The sequence below is a fragment of the Drosophila obscura genome, unplaced genomic scaffold (assembly GCF_018151105.1).
Source record: "Drosophila obscura isolate BZ-5 IFL unplaced genomic scaffold, ASM1815110v1 contig_4, whole genome shotgun sequence".
NCBI classification, from domain to species: domain Eukaryota; kingdom Metazoa; phylum Arthropoda; class Insecta; order Diptera; family Drosophilidae; genus Drosophila; species Drosophila obscura.
This window is the reverse complement of record NW_024542828.1, coordinates 10,203,122-10,212,379: the sequence shown is the minus strand read 5'-3', so window position 1 is coordinate 10,212,379 and position 9,258 is coordinate 10,203,122.

The window sequence follows — 9,258 nt, the reverse complement described above, 5'->3', positions numbered from 1 at the left end:
TTTGAATTGTTTTTTGTATGCGAATCCTTGCTACATTTTCTAACCCTTCAATCAGTTTTATTTTGCTTCAATATTTACAAACTTTTTTGTGCTAAAATTATTGGGTATGGCAAAAATGGGAAATCTGAGACTTTTGTACTCCTTGAGGAAGATTATTCATCTAAATTCAATCGCAGAAGTTGCCTCTAAGAATATATAGACCTCTACTCTCTTCAGTTCCTACCAAAAAATTAGTTTCCATCCCCAAAAAAGTCCTTTTATGCCTAATAAAGTGATTCACAATCTTTTGGGGGGGACCGAACCTGCCCTCCTCTCACGTTGAACAGGTTGTTCCTTTTGAGTCCCAAAACAATTTGTTAACCTAAGCCCATGACCATGACCATACAAGTATTACCTTCTGCCGATGACTTAAACTTATTACCCCGATCCCGGTCCCGATCCCGAGAGCATGGCCACACGCTAAGCCAACAATCATTGATCATCTCATCCTTTCGACGAATATTGAAACATTAAGAGGCAAAGCCACAGCCAAAGCCAGAGCCCCGAAAAGAGAATGCAGTAAAGGCCAAAGGATGGACCAAGACCAGGCAGACCCAATGGAGAGGGAGCATCGCGAAAGAACCAAAGGAGAAACAACATCATTGAAAACTTTGGTCCAAAACGCATTTCATTAACCTGCTGCTTGGCTGTCTGGCTGCTCCATGGGATCTGGAATCTCAAAAGAGAAGTAAAAAAGTTATGAGCCGAACGTGAGCCACACAGCATGGATCGTGGTTCGATCTTAATGCCAGTGCCCCCCGGCATCCGCAGTGCAATTTCTACCCCAGCCCCAGCCCCAGCAACCATTTCTAAGATTATGAAAAGTGCTGTGTGGCTTGCTGGCTGGCAGCAGTGCGAGGAGCAGGGCCTGTGGGTATTGCGTATGGGATCATGGGATGGTGTTTTCGCCTCCTCTTCAAAGGTCGTCACTGAAATCAGCCGGCGACGATCAGCCACAGAGCCCACAGAGCAGAGCCTTAACTAAGTACAAGACCCTCAACTCTCTCAGCATGAGAGCAGGTTCCACAGCCAGTCAGCCAGTCTCTGGCCCTTTTGGCTGAGATTTTTCATGAGCCTTCTGCCTGCCTGCCTGCCGCATGCCGCCTCCTTCTGCTCCTCCTTTGGGTGGTGGGGGGGGCCAGTGGTATGCTGCGTGTGCTCTATAGGTGGTCATTATCGCGACGCTCTGTCCCTGTACGTTTGAGGCATATGTTTGGTGTGTGGAGGCTACAAGCAGAGAGAGATCCACATCATCAGGTTGCCCACTGAAGAGTATTTTTGGGGAGTTCTAGACCAAAGGAGATGACTGGCAGACTCTCGAGTAAGAAGGATTCCATCAGAGAGGATTCCCAATGGCAGATGGGAATGGCGGCAGCAGAAGTGGGTCGTCGCTGCCCTCCCTTGGCAAGTGGCAGCCTCTAAATCTGAGGTAAGTTTATTTCATTCGCTTCATTTATCAATTATAACTAAATCTTCTGTTTTTACAGGGTATCTCAAGTCGTTGCACGTGCTGGCAGCTGCTGTTGCTGTTGCTGTTCTACTTAATTTGCCGCTGCGTGCGTTGCCGATTTCTGATGACGATGCCCAGCGCCAAGAGTCCAAGTCCCGACCCGACACACACACACACACACACACCCCCCAACATGGAGCACCCCTCTGGTGGAGCGCTGCAACGAAGAGGCAACAACAATTACCGCATTACCAACGCGTCGTTGACTGACGCATGGACAGACGGACGGGGCAGGTAGAAGGAGTAGCAGCAGCAGCAGCATCAGCAGGAGGAGTAGCAGGAGATCCGTTTGGTCAGGAGTTTGCGCTGCTGCGGCTGCGGCTGCTGATGCTGCGCCACTTTTGCGCGGCTTGGTTTTTACTTTATTTGATTTGTTTATGCAGATTAAATGCAAACGATCTTGATAATGACATTAACCGACAGAAGAGAGGAAGAGTGCAAGAGGCAAAGGCAAAGATACGAGCGAGATCGGCGAGGGACGTCGCGTCTGTGACTGCAACTGGAACGAGAGGGACTGGAAACTGTGACTGGAAGAACTACGTTTTGTGGCACTGGCACTGGCAATGGCTTTGGCACTGTGTTGTGGGGATTGTTAACTTGACAGCTTTTGAAGGCAGCAGCAGCAGCAGCGCTTCGTGAGGAGCAGCCTCCTCCACCTCCACCTCCACCTCCACCTCCTCCTACTCTTCCTCCACGCAATCGTCATGAGAGTCAGCATCTCAGAGCAAACCTCGTTTCACTGCCTGACCTGGCGCTGTTTTTTTGTTGCTTTTGTTTCGTTTCGTTTGGTCAATGTGCTTAAAATTAATGCTCCTCAAAGGCAAACCGCGCAACTCCAAGGGAGAAACGCAGCATCTTCTCTGAACTTTTGGCAGTGGCTTTATCTCTCGCTTGTTCTGCTGTTCGTTCTGCTCTCCTTTTCCGCCATGTCGCCTAATTAGTTCGGGAACAGCCAACAGATTAGGTCAGGCCATGTAGAAGAAGTCAGTCCACCGCAGAGAAGTGTAGTGAAGAGCCAGACGAGGAGACAAATGTCGCAGCTCATTAAAGTCCAACCCAAAACCCAAAAAGAAAAGAGAGTGTGGCAACTGAAGAGCCACAGAATGTGGCATATCTATAGCCAGAAAATGTGGAATCTGTAGCGTCAGAAAATGTGGAAAGGTGCATCCTGAGAAGCGCAAAATATGTATCCATAGAGCCGCTAAATAATCATCCAGAAACGCCAGAAAATGCGTATCTGTTCAGCCGTTAAATGTTGATCCATAAATCGGCCAAAATGTTCAACTCCACAGCCTGCAAAATGTTGAATATTTACAGTCTTAAATTGGGAATCTGTTCATCCCATAAACAAAATGTTTAAGCAGCTTTACACCTGGCCATAAAAAATTAAAGCGTTCAATTTAAACACTTGACTTTATTGTTGAACCAAAAATTGCCATAAAAATCATGCCATAAGCAGAGTAAAAAAAAGGAACTGACTAAAAAAAGAATCACTAAAAACATACAAAGGAAAAAAAAAACACAACAAATGATGCCGCTTTAAAATTTTAAACTTCATAACTTTGCTGAGCAAAAAACACTCCACAGAGCCCCGGAGTCGGAATACCACAGAAAGGCTGCTCGAAACCGCTTCCGAAGGCAGGTTTTTTGTGTGAATCGCGACTTCTATTGGCGGTTGGTTCGATCTGCGGATCGATCCGATCCCCGACGGCTGTATTATCATTTAGCGACGTTTTTTTTTCTTTTCGTATGCTGTCCAGATCGGCGCTTACATTTCCGGTGGAAGAATCAAAATCAAAAATTAATCAACAGCTTCATGGAGTCTCGGTCCTGTCTTCTCTCTCTCGCTCTCTTTTTGTGGAAAGATCAGCGACCGAAGATCAGAAGATGGGCAGAGGAAGACTCATCATAATTATCTCTGATGCTTCGGCTCTCAGACTTTTGCAGGATTTATTTTACTTTTAAGGAGGATGTCTTAAAGTTTAACTCAATTATGTGGAAACGAACGACGACGAGGCAGAGGCAGAGGCTGTGTGTTGAAATCTTCGTTTCAGCCCCGTTTATACGGGGCGCATTAAGTAAATTTCTTACATTTCAACGGCCATTTAAGAGGAGTACCACAGAGCTCAGATTGCGGCGAATATTGCGTGTATTTTGGTGGGATATCAATTACGCGCGGAGGATTCACCGGTGTTGGCTAATTAACGAAGCTATGGCTATGGAAGTGCGAACTTTCGACTTGTTAGTGGAATAATTTTATAGGCGAACGCTTCTATGAGGGGCACAGGCAAAGGGAAGCATTGCAGAATCAGAATTTCGAGATAATTTGAATTAAATATAATTGTTAATGATCATTCCTGACCGACTCTATAGCTCAACTCCTGACATGACACCATTTTTAGCCAGAGTTTGATGGGAAATTGTGCAAAAGGAAAACACACACAGCCGGGTGAAAAGTGAAAGCTCATTGGAAATCAAACTTAATGCCTGCATTTCATCTTCATCTTCTGGAAATGTTTTTCGCCAAAACTCCAAAAACTGCAAAAGCAAACGACAAGCAACAGTTATTGAAATTCAATGTAAATCTATCGCGATATGTCATACAGGCGTAGCAAATGCTGCGGACAGGTCCAACTCCGACTACAACTCGGGGGACTGACTCAGGCAGGTGCTCTCAGTGCTCTCAGAGGCCCAAAACGAAGCGAAACGAAACGAAAGGCAAAGGCAAAGCCACACGAAAGCATTGTCAGGCAGGCTTCATCGTCATTCACATCGACATTTGGCAAATGTATTTTATATATATATATATCTATATATATCTCCAAACGATATACGAGTATTTGTATTTAATTCAAGTTAAACCACGAAACTGAAGCGAAACGATTGGCGAATGAATCGCGAATCGAACCAAACTTTCAAGCGTTTTTCGGGTGCTACGTGCAACAGGTTGCATGCAGCACACACAAACAGCCACTCGAAGTTGGCGAATTGCAAAACTTGTCAAACGCAAAACGCAATCGATACGAATATCAATCAAAACCATAAGATAAACTACTTATAGAGAGCCGAGCCACAGCTACAGAGCCAGAGCCAGAGCCAGAGAGTTCGAGAGTCGAACAGAGCCGCTGACAACCGACAGGGGATTTGGGGACATTTGGTGTAGCTCTGGCAGATAGCTGGCTGGCTGGCTGGCTGGCTGGCTGGCACATCAATGGCAATCAATAAAGCCACACATTTATGGCCATTTATGCATATGAAATTGTCTCTTAGATCTCTTTTAACGACATTTCACAAAATCCGGAAGCGATAAATATTTTGTGTGTGTTTTTCTCTGTTTATCGGTAGCGCAGGGGATTATATTCTGTGTGACTCAACCCCTCAAGCGGCGGCGACATCTTCGACATTTTATTTCGTATTTTGAGGTTTTATTTTATTTTATTTTGTAGGTATTTTCTGTAAAGACTTTGTCTTTTGGGCTCCACACTGGGGGCAGGCTATTAAGGTACGAGGAGTATTTGGGTCACCATTTGTCTCTCTGTCGCTCTGTCCGTCTTTGTGTGGTTTTTTTGTGATCTCTGTGCGAGAGACGACGCCTCTCTTCAGCCGATGACCCACAAAATTAATTATGACAGTTTATTTATTTAATTATTTCTGTAGTTTTTGACTTCAAAAGGAGCCACCGACACGACACGGCTTCGTTCGAATGCTAATTATGTTGTGACTCCATTGGGGGGGATTAGGATTGTTGGGGAGTGTTGAAAGTGGAGCTGGGGATAGCAAACAGAAGTCTTCGGAGGCGCTTGGCGGAAGGCTGCCAAAGATATATGGAGAATAAATTGTATATTGGATTGAATTACAGAAAGATGATCTTCCAGGGCGGCATAGGGGTAGGAAGTATAGAAAAATCTAGAATTTAAATTATTATTTTATATTCGAATTCCCTTTTATATTTTATTGCATTTCATAAGCTGCTGAACAATTCCCTTGAAGTCTCAAGCATCTCGTTTCCCCAGTCTAGACTCTGGACCGAACTCTGTGCCAAAGACCCCTCCCATTATGATTGCTGGTGCACGCCCCCTAGTGCACCGTGATGCACCCCCTAATTGCGAGGTTCTGCTGATGGCAAATAACCCGGCAAAAACTTTCAGTTTCGCCTCAAATCCATTAACTTTTGACAGGCAAAACGACAAAACGATCATCCATCGGCAAAAAACACCAAAATAAAATACAAAAAAAAAAAAAAAACATCCGCAGCCGCAGCCGCAGCCAGCGACAAATGAACCTACAAACTTTCACCTTTAAGCAAATATTTTGCATAATTTTGTGGCAAATGCATTTTTCGGAGTGTACATCAAACAAAACGGCAACAAATGTCATATTTAAGCACAAGACCCATTCGCAGTCCTACCAGACAGACCCTGGCCCAGGCACAGGCACAGGCACAGGCCCTACAGTCACCGAACAACCTGTTGCCACTTGTGGCACTGTGCCCCAAAGGCAAAGGGGGGCACTAATTACCCCAAAGACCCAAAACAAATTTGCAGCCACATATTTACATGGTTTTTCGGAAGGGAAGGCGAATGGAGGATGGGGGCTGGGCCATGGGCCATCCCACCTCCCAAAAAGTGCTGGCCCAGCGTTGCTGCATAGTTGCACAGATAATTTGTAGCCTGAAACAAAAGGCGAAAAAACACGAAAGTAATATTGTGGATCTCTGGAGAGATGAGAACGAACTGGCGAATACTCTGAGCAAGAAAACATATAACAAAAATCTATAATTAATTTTAACCCATTTTAATCCATAGAGTTCGCCATAAATTCCACATATTTCTTGCGTTGTGCCAATCGAAATTCGATCAATATGCTGCGTGGCACAGAAAACCTCTGGGACTCCTCTGCGGGGGAAAGAGCATTTAAGCCAAAGAAAAAAAAAGCAACTAAACACTTTATGCACGATAAACAAAGACCTGAAACCTCCTCCTCTGATGGTTGTCGTCAGGTCTCCATCTGCCTTCTGCCTTCTATCCTCGTTGCGCGTCTCCTGGCTATCAACGGTGCCTCATCAACAATGTGCAACAAATATCGAAGCTGCAGACTAGATTTGAGGCTGGAACCAGGGGGAATGCCTCAGAGTTTTGGTGGAAGCTTCATTAGCAACCAAGACGACGGCGACGACGGCGACGACGACAACCAACGACAACGAGTGAAACGTTTTTAAAGAGTGAAACCAAGATGCAGAGAATGCAGCGGATGACCTCCTCTGCTTTTGTGGCATGACCCCCGAGAGATGCCCGCCCGCCCAGGCAAACGAAAATATCTGCGCAAAACAAGGCAACAGCATGAGGCATGGAGGCATACACTTGCCCCAACAGATAAGGGATAGCCGCACCGCCGCATCGCCGCCCCGCCGCCTGCCACTGCAGACCAAACCCATCTCGCGCGCTCTGCCGCTCCTCGCTCCGACCTTAGTTAAATTAGCTTAACTATCTTGCGAGGCGGAGTATCTATGGTAGTCATCTTTTAGTTACACATTTTGTTGATTTAATTTTCATGTTTTTCGCCCTAGTCGACGACTGACCGTCGAAGAAGAAAACCTCAGACCGCAGAGAGCAGAGAGAGTAAGGAGATTTTTCCATTCAATGTTGCGGCAAAGTGCATAATTGGTTTATTATTTTTATTTTATTTGCTCGACACGATGACTGCTGGCAGCAGCGGCAGCCAACAGCCAACAGCCAGCAGCTTCCTGCCATATCGTTCGCATCGCTGCACAGGGGAGATGCTGCTCTCTCTCTCTCTCTCTCTTTCTCTCTGTGGTGTGGAGCCCTACCCTATTTTTTTGCCTGCCCCTCTATGCCTCGTGGCACTTGATTTTTCATTCAAGTCCTCATCGTCGTCTCTGAGGTTTTCACTGGCTGGTTTTTTGTCATCTTTTTGAAGTGTGTCGTCGTCTCTGGCTCTGGCTCTCGCTCTCGACTCCAGCGATGGCGATTCGGATTCGGTCCCTCTGTCGTTTTTCCTAGGCGTGATTTAAATTTTTTTTTTGGTTATTTGTTGCTTGGATAAAATATTTGTCTCTTTGGTTTTCTATGCGCTGAGCTGTGCTGTGCACTGACTGAGTTTTCCTTTTTATCGTGCCAAGGTGTGCCATCAATTGTGTCTGCGGATGAGGCTCTCCAGCTCTAGCTCTAGCTCCAGCTCCAGCTCCAGTCTGTGGTTTTCCGGCTTTGTCTTTGTCTATTTTTTTGTTGGGTTTGTGGCTCTGTGAGGCTCTCGCTCTCGTGGCCACATAATAAGATCTCTCTGTGGGTTGGCTAACTTCAAAATGGCCAAGAAATGCAAAACACTCAAACGATAACCCAGATACCACCAGAGTACTCCTATTCGTATTCCTACAAGTTGTCGTTTGAGATTTGAGGCACAGCCTTGAAGCGATGCGGTCCAGAAAAGAGATCTACATTTATTTGCAGAGGAAATTGGAAAATGTCTACGAAATGCAGATGGATTTTACGACTTTGCTTGGGGGCAGACAAAAAGAAGGATGAGTTTTTTTTGCTGAATTCTTTTGCCCCAAATGTTAGCTATTTTAGAGCACAAAGAGAAGAGAGAGTTTAAATTTCTGAATTCCATTTGCTTTCCTCTAAGTCTCCCAATTTACCTCCTCCTCCCACAAACCTCCCACCGTTCTGCCGTGCTAATTACAACATTGAACAACTATCAATAACCAGGCCGCGCGATATTCGATATTCGATATTCATTCACTACTCCATCGAATAAATCATCAAATAAAACATGTGCCAACACACAAGCAAGATACAAGATACATGCAGAGGAGAGGCCTCTGTCCGGGCTGCTGACCATCCATTGTCTGAGCAGATGTTTCTAAGCTTTTTGGGCTCAAACAATTGGCCAATTTATTGCATGATTAGATTTTCAAAGCACAAAAAAAAAAGCAAAGGAAAATCAATAAAACACAAAAAGTTCTTGACGCCCCAAACGGAATTGAGCAAGAAATCAAAACTGAGCCCAGAGATGGGAGATTGAAGATGATGATTCTCTATAGATGACGATGATGATGAGGATGATGAGGAGGAGGATCGGGTACGAGGCGACTAGTTAGCGTACACGAAGAGATATTTGTTTTATGAAGCCGCTGTCTGAGAGAGGCGGAGGCGCAGGCCCCGTGTGTTGATCTTGAGATTAACAGGCAGTCAGGCAGGCATTCAGGCAGGCAGCAGGCCTCGGCAGCTCTCCGCCAGTTAAATCCACAGCAGCAACAGCAGCAGCAGCCGACTCTCATGGAGATTCAAATGAGCACGACGAAGATCGACTTTAATCATGGGTATAGCCATGAATATATATATATATGGTATATGGTATATGGAATGGTCAGGCCCCATACTCCACCTACAGCTCCTCCTCCTCCTTTTCCTTCTCGGTGGCGTTGGCGTTTTGTGAGAACAACGCCAAACCGCTTATTAGACGCAATTAACAGACGAAAGCCACAGACGAAGGCAGGGGGCAGACAGCCCCCAGATCAGATCAGAGCAGAACTGAAACGATATGTCTACTGGCCGGCTGGGGTGTCAGAATCATTTGGCGGCGGCGGCGTCTACCAGCGATGGACTTTGGGGTTTTCGTCATCGTTTTTGTCGGCGTTTTGGCATTAGTTAGTTGTGTGTGTGTGTTGGGGTGTTAATTCGTTGATTCTC